General features: G+C 33.9%; 1 pseudogene; it reads left to right on the top strand.

Annotated features, from left to right (window-relative positions):
• Positions 1-1,275: 1,275 nt before the first annotated feature.
• LOC142542444 (N-terminal acetyltransferase A complex auxiliary subunit NAA15-like) lies at positions 1,276-15,652 on the top strand (annotated as a pseudogene).
• The last annotated feature ends 540 nt before the right edge of the window (positions 15,653-16,192 follow it).

Below are 16,192 nucleotides of genomic sequence, written 5' to 3'. Positions count from 1 at the left end.
AATAATTTCATATATATTCATATTTCTTATTCCTTGTACTTTTTTAACCAAATTGTGTTTATGTAAAAATGCAATCCTCATTAATACTACTCTTTTGTATTATGTTGTTTATTGAATATATAATTAATACTTACATCTCTTCAATATTGGTCAAAATTTTCAAATCTCCCCACTGGTAATAAGAAAAATAATCAAATTCATATTCATATAACACTAACAAAATCCATATTACATCTTTGTCAAATGTCATACCAAAAATGTATCTGCGATTTAACTTTTCAGCATTAATGGAAACTCAAAATCATAATAAAAGACATATACCCATTTTGGTGTAGATCACAAGCATACGTGATATTTAAACAAAAACCTAACAAACATATCAAGACTATAAATGCAGGAACATACCATTGATTTGTTCAATCCCTAAAGAATAACCCATCAAGCGAACAAGAAATCGCAATAAAATCAAAGATGAAAAGGTTACAGGATGGGAGCGATTCTGGTTATGATAATGCACTTGTGGCGTTCTCTACGAAGAGATAAAGTTAATGATCTTGGTGATATCTATAAACAATATTTTCGGTGTTGTTTGTGAAATACAATGTCTCGTCACGTATATGAAGATTTAATCCCCAACCTTACTAAGAGTGTTGCCGCCGATTCCTAAGTTGCCACCCTCGAACGTGTATGTGGTGGTGGAAGATTGATTGAGAAAATATGAATGGTTTAAGATTGGGTTATAAAGAAAAGGCATATATAAACCTATTGACAGAAGTTGATTTTTACACGAATTAGAATAATTCGTGGTCTTTTGAAGTCATAATAATTAGAACTAAAAAGTTATATTTTTCTTATGTTTTAATTTATCATATCATCCTACGAGTCAAAAACTAATGAAATAATTTATAAATTAGTTTAATATCGTTCAAGATGTCCCAAAAAGTTATTAAATTATAAATATACTATTTTTCTTTCCGATGAAAATAAAAATCTCTCATTTCAAACTTAATGATAAGGGTGAGGTCCGAATTTAAATATAACTTGTCAGGAATCTCTAACCCATAAAAAAAACTGGAAAACCTGTCATTTACCTATGGAAATATAACTCAGTTTGTATTTTAGATTTTCAATGATGATTACAATTATATTTCTGAAAATACGTTTAAACAATCAGCATCAATTTTTTTTACTAAATTAAAAAATAACATAATCCACCGAATATGAGATGACCAAATCACCCTTGATCAGGCCTCTTTCTCTTGCGCAATAGGGCAGCACGAGGCATAACCCATTTCCTTGTATTTGTTTCTGGCTTTGGACTTCTCATACGCTCCCCATCTCAAATTCGCTTCCTCTACGGTTCGGTGCAGTTGCTGCGATGGGCGGCGCTTCGCTTCCCCCGAAAGAGGCCAACCTCTTTAAACTCATTGTTGTATGTTTTTCTTAAATTTTTTATTTTTACAATCAGTAAGCCTAGGTGAATTTTAGTTATTAAATTCGAAAACTATGCGATGAGTAGAACCCTAGGATTTGTGAGTCTGTTATTATTATTTTTATTGTTAAATTTTGATAGTAGGACAGTGCATTCTTCCATTTTGAGTTGATGCTACCAGTTTCGAAAGGTCCACCATGGAAAATTGTCTTTATAATTTATATTTAGTACACTTTTCACAAGCTATAGTGTCCCAGGATTAAGCATCAACTAATTGAAATATGAAAAGAAACTGCTTTTATTAGGTTCGGACTTAAAACCAACTCAAATGATATAATACTATCATTGCCAAGACTGGAGTTCATAGGACGTGTGTTTCAATACTTCAATATCTTAATTTTGCTTGTTCCTCTTATATCAATGATATTGAAATATATGGGAGATAGATTTCCTGAGCATGATGAAGTCTAGCATGGGATGTGAAATCATAAGTAGTATTTGTAGTCTGTGATGCTCCTTTGCTACTATACTGAAGAATAATATGATATCAATTATTATCACAAATTTCTCCACCTCATATGAAATTTTCGCGTTTGAGTAATTTTGCATCCAGATGGTGTGTTGTGAAACTTGATCTTTTTGTGGAAAGTATTTTCTATTAGCTATTTTATGCATTAATATCACTTGATTTTTGACTATGTGCTATCAAATCGACATTATTGAATGGCTGATACTATCTTTCTCATAGCTTGCTGTTCTATTGTAACATGATTTGATTTGATCTAAACAGAAATCGTATGAGACAAAGCAGTATAAGAAAGGTTTAAAGGCTGCTGATGCAATTCTAAAGAAGTTCCCTGATCATGGAGGTATGAGGAAATTTTATCTGGTCCTATTTAGGAAGGCTGATTCTTTCTTGGTCAATAGTAACCATCAAATCTGTTTCTTTATTTAAGTAATTGGATAGCCAGTAATGTTCGTTATATCTTCATTTGTTTCACATCCTGGAATTGAGTCCTGGAACTATCTTGTTTGATGTTTGATGAATTTAGTTAGAAAATATTCTGAAGATTCTTGGTAGAATCATGATTGAGATGTAAATAATCTTCTTTCAATCGAGTGTTATCTCTTTTATTTGAAATCATTTTCTTTTTATGTGTTGTTCTTTGATATATTTCTGGTTTCACCGTCAACTATTCTATATTTTTGGGGAGTAGCATGGAAAACCATGTCCGGTCGTCCTATTACTCCATTTACAATTTGGCAAATTTAAGAATGACGTTTTGGATTTGAGCAATCCAAGGGTGGGATATTTTTCATGGCTTCTGACGCCACGTGTAGTTTTCCCATTGACAGCCGCATAGTGCTAAACACTTGGCCTTGCGAAGGGAAATATAATAAGTATTGGAAAGATCATTTCCTTCTTCTCATGTGATCAAGCAGATCCCCATTCTTTTATGGCCGTGAATCATGATGAATTTTCCCACTCTTGCTGTTTATTTCTTTTCTTTCATGATTTTTTTGGCTACAGAGACTCTGTCTATGAAAGGATTGACTTTGAATTGCATGGATCGCAAGTCAGAAGCTTATGAACTTGTTAGACTTGGATTGAAGGTTGATCTCGATCTTTTTCGTGGTTTAGGTTGTTGACCTTTGCCTTATCTTACGCCCTCGGCTATAGGCTATCAATTCAAAGTCTTTTCTTGTTTGTGCAGAATGACCTCAAGAGTCATGTTTGTTGGCACGTTTATGGCCTTTTGTATCGGTCAGACAGAGAATACAGGGAGGCAATTAAGTGTTATCGCAATGCACTTAAAATTGATCCAGATAATATCGAAATACTTCGGGACCTTTCTCTTTTACAGGTGCATAGTGTCATCCATGCCATCAAGAAATATTTTACGTTTTAACAATAAAAAATCTTGTTACATTGCTATGCTCACTAAGTATCTATTCTTGATAATATATTTTCGTATAATTAGTTTTCAGATTGTAGTTTGTTATTTCCTCTCTCTCTCTCTCTATGGATCTGTGTGCACCTTGATGTATACAATTCTTATAGAATGTAGCTTTAGCTGGTAGATATAAAGATTTAAATCAATGAAAACAACGTAGAGAATGATTAGTTACCTAAATATAGGTATCAGCTGTCAGCAACGTTACTCAATTTGTGGAGGAGATAATTGATGTGCACTGAGTTCTTGTGCTACGCGACATTGCATTGAGCTTCGTCATGTTGAGTAATGCATAGAATGTCCTGTAATCTTTTAAGTATGGGAGGGCCTTTGTCAAGGACAAAGAGATGGGACTTGCATGGTTTTGATGTATTCCTACGAAGGACTTGATGAAATGTTAATAGTCATTGCCTTGTGGTTCGTTTGTAATAGCCAAGAACCCTAGATTTTGGTTACTCAGGGTGGCTAAGGGCAACTCTTTATTTTTATATCCTCCATTTTCTGTCCATTATTTAGCCATTCTTGCTGTGCAGACAACTTCATCCACTCAACCTACTTGCACAAGTGTATCATCAATCCATCATATAATTCCCCAAAACTTTTTCTGGATAGATCAACTCTAGAGGAACACAGGGAAACATTGAGATGTCTTTGCTTCTGTTTATCTAGCAAACTAAAAAGAATGTCACCACCTTACTGTTTTCATTGTTAAGCTACCAATTTTTATTACAGCAAATAGTAATGTCTATGGTTCTATATTTGTTTTACAGGCTCAAATGCGTGACTTGGCAGGTTTCGTTGAGACGAGACAACAACTGCTCACTCTGAAGCCAAATCATCGAATGAATTGGATTGGATTTGCTGTTGCTCATCACCTTAACTTCAAGTGTGTTTTAGTATTATGTTTCTAATGCGTAAGAGAGGGCATATTTTAGCTTTCTTCATGTAACGCCGTAACTCTATAGATCATTTTTCATTCCCCCAGCCTGATATAAAAGGTGGATATGGTCAAATCAGTAGACTCTACGGACTTAATTGGATTGATCCAAAAAATCTTTATTAATAAGAATGGGAATAAACTTTGATAATATTTATAGGCTCTGATATATTAACTTTGTTCGAAAAAGGGTAATTTAAGATGCACGATCAATGATCTTTGAAACTATTTCATACATGATTGATGATTCGAATTCACTAGTCAGTGACATACATGTGTAGTCATTATTGTGGTGATAATATAATATAATGTTAATTCAGTGGATGTATTGTTAATTTGTGTTCGTTTATATATTCTAATTTTAGATTCATAATCTGCGATTATCTTTGATAAACTAGTGGATCAAAGGCAGTTGATATCCTTGAAGCATATGAAGGGACTCTTGAGGATGACTACCCTCCTGATAATGAACGCAGTGAGCACGGTGAAATGCTTTTGTACAAGGTACCAAAGTTGACTGATCTAGGACCATAGGTTAAGAGTTTGGCTCCTAGTTATTCTTATAAATTGGTTGAAGTGTCTTCTGCCTTCTCTGACATCTTATTGTTTAAAGAATTTGTAGCATGTATTGTTGTTAGCCGTGACTTTGTTTTACGTTAGTTTCATACTGCTGATTTTGAAATTTTGACTTCTATAAATCCTGAAAACATTCTTCTTTATACGCTGAATTGTTTTTTGTTTCCTTTTGTTTCATTGGTATATGTGTTTGAAATTTAATTCTGTCATTGCTCTACGTGTTATGATCATCAAATCTTTCCATTTCCATTGTCTCAACATCAATATCACACAATGACAAAGACACCTACTCTACTCAAGGAGGACAGTTTAAATTTTTAAATAATTTGGCAGGGATTTGTCTATTATTGGTATTTGTATTCATCATCAGAACATTATTATGCTAAAGATAATCTGGTTCTGGACCTAGCATTGAATAATTTACTTAATTGCTTCTAGCGTACATTCTTGGGGAATTGTCTGCAAATCTAAATTTGATGATCTTCTGCTTTGATTGATGAGGTTCTTCCTTTTTTTACATTGCTTTGCAATAGCCTGTCTGTTAATAGTATGTATGTCGACGATGATTAATTGGAAATGATTATACCTTGCATGTTTTTTAGTTTTTGCAATGAGTCGTATATTTATTTTCAGATATCTATGCTGGAAGAATGTGGATTGTTTCAGAGGGCCCTTCAGGAGTTGCGCAACAAAGAATCCAAAATTGTTAGTTATAGTAGTTGACTTAGTGCACTGATTTTCTAATTTCATGTTAAACTTCCCACTTCTTGTGATTTTGTGCTGTAGATTGATAAATTGTCGTGCAAGGAGCAGGAGGTTTCTCTGCTTGAAAAGCTTGGCCACTTTGATCAAGCAGAAGATTCTTACAGGATACTTCTTTCAATGAATCCTGACAATTACAGGTACCTAAAGTAAACTTTGTTTATCAGAAACACATCACATTAATCGGTTTTAGTTACCGTATGTGCTTTAAAAGGTTACCAAGTTTCATCATTTTCCCCATAATTCTGATACTGCGATAAAAGTTACTAAGTTTCATCATTTTCCCCATAATTCCGATACTGCGATTTACTAAGTTTCACCATTTTTCCCATAATTCTGATACAGCGATTCACTTGAACAAGTAGATTTTATATTTTACCTACTTAGGTACTACGAAGGTCTCCAGAGGTGTATGCAATTGTATTCAGAAAATGGCCAGTATTCTTCTGAAGACATTTATCGTTTGGAGGTCTTGTATGAATCAGTGAGCAAGCAATACAGTAGGTCATCTGCTGTCAAGGTAGCAGACTTTTCTATACTCTTCCATAACTTCATCTCCCCCAAATTTTCACAAGCACTTTCATATAGTCCCTAATATAGAAATTGCATTCAGTTTCTTTCTAGACATCTACCTATGTGCGATATCATCTCATGCATCGCTATCCGGAACTGTTTAATTGGAATCATGTAAATAATCAGTGTATAGTTCTGTATTTTTCATGCTAGTTTCCAAATCTAATAATTATTGCCCCCAGAGGTAGGAAGTCCAGAATCTCAATGAAGCCTGTCTTGATGCACTTTTCAGATTCTGCTTTAATAATTTTGTTTTTCTTGAATATCCATTGAACAGAGGATTCCACTTGATTTTCTAAGTGCTGAAAAATTTCGTGTAGCAGCTGGAAATTATATTAGACCTTTTCTGACCAAGGTACTAGCCTCAATTATTCGTTTTAATGGCTAGTTGACAAGTCTCAGAGATATTTTAAGCTTATTGATGCATATGTAGGGTATTCCTTCTCTCTTTTCCGATCTTTCTCCTCTCTATGATCACCCCGGAAAGGTTAGTTCGATCCTTTTATAGAACGACTGGTTGCATGTTTTAAGGATTGGAAATAGTAGGATAGTGTTTAAAGAGCTACCATACTATTGTGCAGGCAGATATTTTAGAGCAGTTAATTCTTGAGTTAGAGCACTCTATTACAACCACTGGTGGATATCCAAGGAGGTACTTTTACCTGCTTTTGTGATTTACTTTTTTAAAGGCTTCCACCTGCTTGTTTTGTGTTGGTTCTCAAAGTCCAGTATAACATTTTTTTTAATTAGTTAAAACGACTATGGGCTACTGCATACAGATATGGAATGCACCTATCTTGATTATGATTATTGATTTTGTTGTTCATATAAACTAAACTGAGTGGAATGGATAATATGTTTGGGAAAAATATGGATTCTTTCTCCATTTTTCATGTACTGAAAGATTCTGAATTTCCTTCAAAAAATCTACATTTGCCTTGTGTTCAGGGCGGACAAAGAGCCTCCATCAACTCTTATGTGGATCTTGTTTTATTTGGCTCAGGTTTGTTTTTCTTCTGTATCTTGTGACATTTCTTCCTGGGGTTTGTTAAAGAATATTTCTTTGTTTTGCTAAGATACTTTCTCTGTCCAGCATTACGATAGACGTGGTCAGTATGAAATTGCTCTCAGAAAAATTGATGAGGCCATAGAACACACTCCAACTGTTATTGATTTATACTCAGTGAAGGTAATGACATGTTCGTGGTATCTTGATTCTGAAACTGTTTAATTTACTGCTCTTTGATCTTTGTTTTTTATGGTAACCTCCTTGAACCTTTCATTTTCTTGTTAAATTTATTTTTGTTGGCTCTTTGAAGAATCAGTTATCCGAGTGATTTACATATTTGCATTTGAGTTGATGTGTATCTTGGCATACATTTTGTACCATCTAGAGTTTGTTTTTGGAGCATTATATGTTATGCAATATTTCTTGATACAATCGATATATTCTCTTTGATGTAAGACTTAGTGTTATCTTCCAGACTCCGGCGAAATCTCCATCACTCTTCCTGTTTATAAGTTTATTTTACTCTCATGTGTGTAATTATTTATCGGAATGAGGGTTCATGGAGGTTGAGAGATGTATGGAATTTCAGGTCTATCATCAAACAGACAACTGAACTAAAGTTTATGTGGTTTTTCGAGATACACCGAATTATTGAAGTAGAAATCCTGAAGCTGTATTAAAAGTAAGATTCCTGTAATTGGACTCTTATATCTGGGCATAAGATGGCTTGCTAGAATAATGAGATTATTGCCAGTTTAGGCCTCGGGAGAAGGGAAGTTTGTTGACTTTGGTAATGCTTTGGCAAACGGGTGATGCCATGATGATGCCTGCATTGACATTGAAACCACAATTTTTTTCTTATAGATGCTAAAAGATGTTCATCCTATTTCAGTTCTTTATTTTGTTTACCCGTGCACATACTTGGTGTGCTTTGAAGCCAGGACTTTAATCTTTGGAAAACAAATGTTCCCCATATTATATAGTTCTTTGGGTCGAACTCTGCAGAAATTGAAGGGCATGATTCCTGAGTGCTCTGACAGTACTAATTTCATGCCTTTTGGTCTTTGCTCTTGCACTCCAATCAATTTTTGTTTGCACTTGATATGAATCTTTAGGAGTATCATAGTTGGATTTTGTATGTCTATTGCATCCAGACTTCCATTAGCTGGTGGATATATATGTGCTTCCCTAAGTGTGTGCTTCCCTAAGTGTTTAGGCTAATTAAGCTTCAATGTTTTGCGGATGCCTTTATCCTTAGTAATTGAAAATCTTGGCATATGTGTCATCCATCATTCCTTCTTGTTACTTGGCTTGGTAATTGTCTTATAGTTTACTTTTTTACTTGATCTCCCATTCTGGTCACATTGGATCGGCATATCTCAATTACCCGTAGATAGACTTATTAATATGTGTGTGTGTGGCAGTGGCTCGGTTTTATAATATTACTGTGTCTATGTGATTCCTTTATGTTTCAGAGCCGCATATTAAAGCACTCCGGTGACCTGGCAGCAGCTGCCGCTTTGGCTGATGAGGCTAGATGTATGGATCTTGCTGATCGGTATGTCAATAGTGAATGCGTTAAGCGTATGCTGCAAGCTGATCAGGTTGATTTTTGTTAAATTTTTCCTCACCTTTAGACCTACCAAGGTCATACTTTGTTACGATTTGCAATTTTTCTTTGGTCATGCCCTTATCTTAACATTCTATTCTAGGTAGTATTGGCAGAAAAGACAGCTGTGTTGTTCACAAAAGACGGAGAACAGCACAATAACCTTCACGACATGCAGTGCATGTGGTGTGCATATTTTCACCAGTTTCTAAATTAACTTACGCTTCCAAATAAGAAACTTGTAACTAGAGCTATTATTCTTTCTTCGATTTTAAGGTATGAATTAGCGGCTGGAGAAAGCTATCTACGTCAAAGCGACCTTGGGCGAGCCTTGAAGAAATTCTTGGGTGTGGAAAAGCATTATGCAGATATTACTGAGGACCAATTTGACTTCCATTCGTATTGCTTAAGAAAAATGACTCTTCGAACCTATGTAGAAATGCTGAAATTTCAAGACCGTCTTCATTCACATTCCTATTTTCGAAAAGCTGCTGCTGGAGCCATCAAGTATTTGCTCTCTATTTCTCTTCTGAAATGAAGATATTTTTTGGCAGATTTTTAGTTTCTTCTTTCAGATCCTTCATCCTTTTTGACATTTAAATTAAATTGATATGCAGATGCTATTTGAGGCTATATGATTCTCCTTCGAAGTCATCTGCTGAAGAAGATGAAGAGATGTCAAGGTTGCCTGCTTCACACAAAAAGAAATTAAGGCAAAAGCAGAGAAAAGCTGAAGCAAGAGCTAAGAAAGTAATTAGCTTTGCAGACTTGCTTATATGAAAGAATGTAATTGAAACAGTTTGTCCATCTTTGCTTGCATATGTGCAGGAAGCAGAAGTCAAGGAAGAATCAAATGTTACTGCTGTCTCAAAATCTGGAAAACGCAATATGAAACCAGTAGACATGGATCCATACGGGGAGAAGTTATTGCAGGTACTTACCATATTTAGATCTAAACGTCCAATTGGAATAGTATGGTTAAAAATTCGTTTTTTGAGCTCTGCTCCTTCTCCAGCCAAATTCATAAATTAGCGTAGTTCATCTTCTAATTGTCTTCAGTAATAATGAATACTAGCAACCATAAAAAAATGTAATGCACAACAAATTTGAAGTACATATATATTTATCAATATATAGCCACGATTATAAAATCCAAAACCTCATGAGATCGAATGTGGTCTTCAAGTTTGCTCATAGCTTCAACTTTTGAAGTTCTAGAATGCAAAAATGGCAAAGTAAAACTTTATTACGTATTCACCATTAAAAATTTTCAATTTGAATTTTTTTAGATAAATTAAGATTTATAACTAGTATACATTAAATCTAAATTTTTTTAACATTTTCAACCTCGAGCCAAGAATAACAAAACAAATAAAAATTAATTCCTCATTCTGCGCTATTTCGCATGCAATTGGCAAAAATGAAATGTGGTAATATTTTACCATGTCGTGTATGTATGTAGGTTGAAGATCCTTTGATGGAAGCTACAAAGTACTTGAAACTACTTCAGAAGCACTCATCTGATTCCTTTGAAACACACTTGCTCTCATTCGAAGTTAACATGAGAAAGCAGAAAATCTTACTTGCATTACAGGTGAAGTCTTCACTACCAAACTCCTATAGAGGCTTGTTTTTGTCTTCTCTTGCATTTTTCTCCTGTCAGCCATTTTTTATTTCCATGATCTCAACTAAAAGTTATGATTGGTTAAGTAAAGTAAGTCAATTATAGCAGTGATGTTCCATCAATTTGTGTATGATTTTTCTGTGTGCACATTGTACCAACAATGTATTTTTAAAGTTCTGCATCATAAATGGACTATTTTTTGTAATCTCCATGTCTTCGTGGACACTCACATTTGGCTGCTTCAATTAATGGATTGTGTTTTCTCTCTTGCTTTTTTTTTTTTAAAAATTGTGGACGCAATGAAAATCACCTCTTTGTTCAGGCATTAAAACATATGATGAGATTGGATGCTGATAGCTCAGAGACACATCGTTGCCTGGTATTCCAGTTGCTGTTAGTTTATTCCTCACAACAAAATGCATTTTTCATATGCATACGTTGCATAATCTTTAGTTCACTTTTTGCAGATTAAGTTCTTTCATAAAGTGGGATCTCTCCCAGCATCAGTAACTGATACTGAAAAGCTGATATGGGGAGTTTTAGAGGCTGAACGCCCGTCATTTAGGTCCTTTATTGTTATTATTTATTTTTTCCTTCATTTATTGGGGGAATTGTTTTCTAATTTCTGACTTATATGTGCACTAACTTGCAATTATACATGTTATTTAAGATTGCTTTTCTTTCTTTTGCTTTTGTAGTCAGTTGCACGGAAAATCTCTCCTTGATGCAAACAACCTCTTCCTTCAGGCACATCAAGGTCTTTTACTGGCTTATTTAGGTGTTCGTTACTGCAATCTTTGTCCATTTTAATTGGGGTTTTTATTCTTGTTGACAGATTCTTTGAGGCACAGAACTGCTGTGGCAGAAATGATGATTCTTATGGAGCCAAGCAAGAAGAGCGAGGCTGTTAACCTGATAGAAGAATCATCTAACAGCCTGGTTTCATCGTACGTCACTTGATGAAATTTTAAATTTTCCATCTTCATACTGCATCTTGATGTTGAATAGCCTTATTTTCAACTTTTCAGAAACGGAGCTCTAGGGCCAGTCAGAAACTGGAGGCTCAAGGACTGCATCGAAGTCCACGAGTCCCTAATGAGGATTTTGGACGACCATGATGCTGCATCACGTAAGCCTTCATTTCCTTGATAGTTTTATTTTCTTTATCCTGATCATGATACTTGTAAATTTTCTGGCACTCTTCCGTGTAATGGTTGGATTGCATTACTGATTGCATCATCACCTGCCTGCGTGTAGCTTCTGGAGTCCTTGTACATTGAATATTCTTTTGGGTTGAAATTCATTTTAATCCCAACTTTTAAGCTCTAAATTATTTTTCGCCCATGTATTTTTAATCATTGTATTTTCATCGCTGTGTTTTTATAACCATATTCAACTTATTAAAATAGGCTCATCGTTTTCATGCCAAAATTTTCAAGAATATAAACTAAATAAATTACCCTTAATTTATTAAAGATTTTTAAAATTTACTTTTAATATTTTAAATGACAAATTAAATAGTTATAAAAGTTTGTAAATTTGAAAATTATTGAAATATAAGTATATACTTTTATGTGTACAATCAAATATTTCTGTTTTCATTAAAAAGTATATTAATATAATGTTTTAAAAATATTTATTTGAATCAATTATTTAAAAGGTGTGTAGCTAAATCAATTGTTTTTTTTTTTAAAGGTCCATTTTTTATAATGTTCTGAATAGGAATATTTTGATTAAATAATTAATTTTTTTATATATTTGATTTTTTTATATTTTTTATCGCATGTAATCGGTAATTACTTGTATGTAATCTTCAGACTAGTTAGTGTTAGAAATAATTTAATTTTATTTGATTGTTAATTTTGTCATTTATTAATTCGAAAAAGTACCAATGAGTATGATTTAAAGTCGATAAATATTTTATTTACAGAACATTAAACATTCCCATGAAATGTAACTAATTAGTTGGATTTTGTGTTTTGAGGGGTGAAATGGACTGTGGTGATAAAATCACAGAATTGCTTGTGGTTGTGACTTGTAAAAACACGAGGATGAAACTTAAATGATTGAAAAACATATCGATGAATTTCATTGAGACAGAAAATTGGAAGGTATTGTATAGTGCCAATTCATGCAACATTTTCATTAATGCTTTTGCAAAATCACCTGATTTTTTGTGGGGGCAGTAATCGATGACAGTATCCTACAATCTCCCAGGCTACTTACCCCAAATGTGGATATAGAAAATAGAAGCCATAGTTCAAAGCAACAAAAAAAAAATAGATTTTCGATATATTATTTACAAACTCGTGTATAATATATGCACAAAATCCTTTTTACTTTTCCAAAAGAAATCGAATTATTAAAATAACCAGTGTTCTAAAACTCGGGCTAGGAGACAGGAGTCGCTCGACTGCACCGAAATGGTGCTAGGCGGCCAGCCTATGTGGCAAGGGGCGTTTAGAGGTCTTTTGGGAATTTTTTTTTAAGAATTATAGGTTTCCGCTTTTAATTTTTTGGGATTGAAAGTCCAATTAAAATTATGATTTGTTGGCTTGCGCTTACCTTAACACACTATTTTAATCTTCTTTGTCTGCTTATTTTTGCACACATAAGAAATTTGAATCAGGCCCTAAAGGTAATTTTTTTTCTTTATTTTGATTTTTTTTGCATTGTTTGTTATCCTGACTCGCCTTAAGCTAGAAGAAGCAGGAAGAATTAACCAGGTGTCAGTTGGATTTTAACTAGGGATGTAAACAATCCAAACCAAACCAAATAGTATCAGACTTAAGCTTGGTTCGTTTAGGATTGTTTGATGCTCGAGCTCGGCTCGAGCTCGATTCGAGTTTCTATTATCATGCTCGAGCTCGGTTTGTATTGAAATTATTAAGCTCGAAAAAAGCTCGAGCTCGGCTCATTAAAAGCTTGTTTATCATGTTAATCAAGCAGGGCTCGAGCTTGATTCATTAATAGCTTGTTTATCATGTTTAACAAGCTTAGCTTGAGCTCGGCTCGTTTTCGAGCTCGTAAAGCATAGAATTGAGCTCGAGTTTGAGCTTGTTAAAAATTAAATATATCTATTAACTAATTTTAAATCAGAAATAAAAATATAAATTCATTCATAAATAACCAAAACGACAAAAAGAACAACTAAAAAAACATAAACTCATTATATTATTGAACATCCCAAAATAATACATCCAACATCCAGATAACAAATATTCGTCATACACTGATATCACCATATAAATAACATTGCAATAATTTCACTCCTTTAATACTCCATTCGCTGTGTTCCAAATAAATTTTATTTTTTAATCAATATAAATTCATTATATTCAATTTAATATAATATTTTAGGATAATAATTTTTAAAGTTACTCAACGTGTATATGACTTGATGATGTAAATTTTTTGGGGAAAAAAGAATAAGTTGATGTATTTCTGTTAATTTATTATGTTTTAAAGAACATTTTAGTATAATGAAATGCAAGTAAAATAAAAAAATGTAATTGTGACTATATGTTGTAAATTAATCTTTTTTTCAACTATGTTTTGTGTTCAATTCCTTCCATTAACATTAGTACTAATATTTTTATTTGTCAACTCAACAAATGAGTCAAGTTCGAGCTGACGAGCCACCTAAACGAGTCGAGCTCGAGCTTACGAGCCACCTAAACAAATCGAGCTCGAGCTCGCGAGCCTATTATCAAACATGTTTGCGAGCCTATTATCAAACATGTTTGCGAGCTCACGAGCCTAATATCCTTAGGCTTGAGCTTGGTTTGATTAAATTTTCGAGCTCGAAATCGAGCTTGAGTTTGACTTGATATGATTAACAACGAACTCAAGCGAGCTTTTTATCGAGCCGAGCTTCGAATAGCTCGCAAACGGTTTGGTTCATTTACATCCCTAATTTTAACAAAGTTTGGGTTGAAATTTAATCTAAGAACCGTTACAAAACTTTTGATTTTGTGGAATCTACTTAGCATCGCCTATTTCCTGCCTAGGCTCTAGGTGCTGGTCAGGCACCCGGCTACCGTCTAACGAATTTTAGAACCTTGAAACAAACGGAAAGCTGGATCTTCCTTGCCGCCTCATTTCTTGTGGGTTTTATTTTGGTTCAGAAATAGGCCAGTTCTCTGGTTAAGTTGGTAATATCTCTCTAAATCGAGAATAAAGCTTTTTTTTGTTTACCTTTCAATTCCTTTTTCCTCGTGCGTTTATTCGTTTATTTTCTTCACATTCTTATGAAATTCAGTGGTATGGCAGTCATGTAAAATGTCCATGATGTTTCGCTTGCTATGCATACAGAAAACTTGATTGTTAGTATATTGCTTGTGTCTTGTGCGATATAAATATGAGCAACTTGAAGCAACTAAAAGAACAGAAATCATCTTACATTTGTATTAGATGAACAAGATTCTTTTTGTGTGGCGGGGTTTCATTTGTTACACTTTTGCAGGATGGAAGGTTCGATGCGCCGAGTATTTTCCATACTCAACGTATTTTGAGGGCATCCACAGGCTCTGCTGTCCGAAATTCAGCTTCCCACCAAATCCACAAAATACCTGAAAATGGTGGCATAAACAGTTCAATTTCTGGTCCTAATGCCTTCTCGGTTCCATCAAACGGAAATGTAGAGAAATTGCAGGCATTAAAAAATCTTGCCATTCACTAGACCAATCTAACATTTGCTTTCAGCGATTTATCTGGAAAGAAGTATTTACACATTCCATCTATCAAACAAAGAATAGTAGTTGAGGATTAGAAGTCTAACGAGACAAAAGGAGAAAATACTGTCATATGGGCTTCACATTTCCTCCTCAACAGCGAATCTCATCCTATTCTGGTACGTATATGTTGCGATGTATGATTTTTGATGTTACGTTCTGCGGTTGCATCATTTATTTTCTCGCTTTCTGCTATGTTATTTGATCGAGCTGTAATAGAAAGAGGTCATCTTTGAAAGAAAGTTCCGGGAACTGATCTCACCTGAGGGAAAAAATTTACTCTAATCAATAGCTCAGCCAACGTCAATAGCATGTTGTATTCTCTCTTTGTTCTGGCCGATTATTTATCATGTATAATTTTCTATTTTATGTGGTATTTTGTTGGGATATGAATAAAAGTACATTTGTTCTTGAAATATATCCAAGGATTTTGTTAGCCTAATTTTTACTCTTCTATCGGAATTTTGCCTCGAATGTGACGTATGAAGGCCCGACCTCCAATGAACCAACTTAGTTTGGAGTTGGATGACCAATCAAACAAGATCAACTTTCGTAAACTGTTTGTTTTTAAACTGAAAATAACTTGTAGGCACCAAGATAATTTTAGTTTCGAAAGTCTGAAATCTGTTTTTCATTATTATTTTCGAGAAGCCCTTTAAAGATTATAAAACCCCAAGCCATTTTATAAAGATTGTTTTCATTTCTCCGAAAATATAAGATGATTTACCATATATGTGTTTCCTTATCGACAAAATCCAGGCCGTTTCATCTTGATTGGCTGTAAATATGTGAGACTCGAAGGAGTCATGGATGATCAGTAGCTAAAGTTCTGAAAAATTAAGTCACCTATTCATTTATATATTTTTAAACATAGATTAGCACGATGCATTGGCATGCTAAGTCATTCAAAAGATTATTTTTATAATTTTAAAAAAAATGCGAAAATTAACACCCAAAAAAAAGGACCTTAAATAAAAATATT

Source organism: Primulina tabacum, chromosome 4, assembly GCF_025594145.1.
Source record: "Primulina tabacum isolate GXHZ01 chromosome 4, ASM2559414v2, whole genome shotgun sequence".
Classification (NCBI taxonomy): Eukaryota; Viridiplantae; Streptophyta; class Magnoliopsida; order Lamiales; family Gesneriaceae; genus Primulina; species Primulina tabacum.
This window is presented reverse-complemented; position numbering and strand designations above follow the sequence as displayed.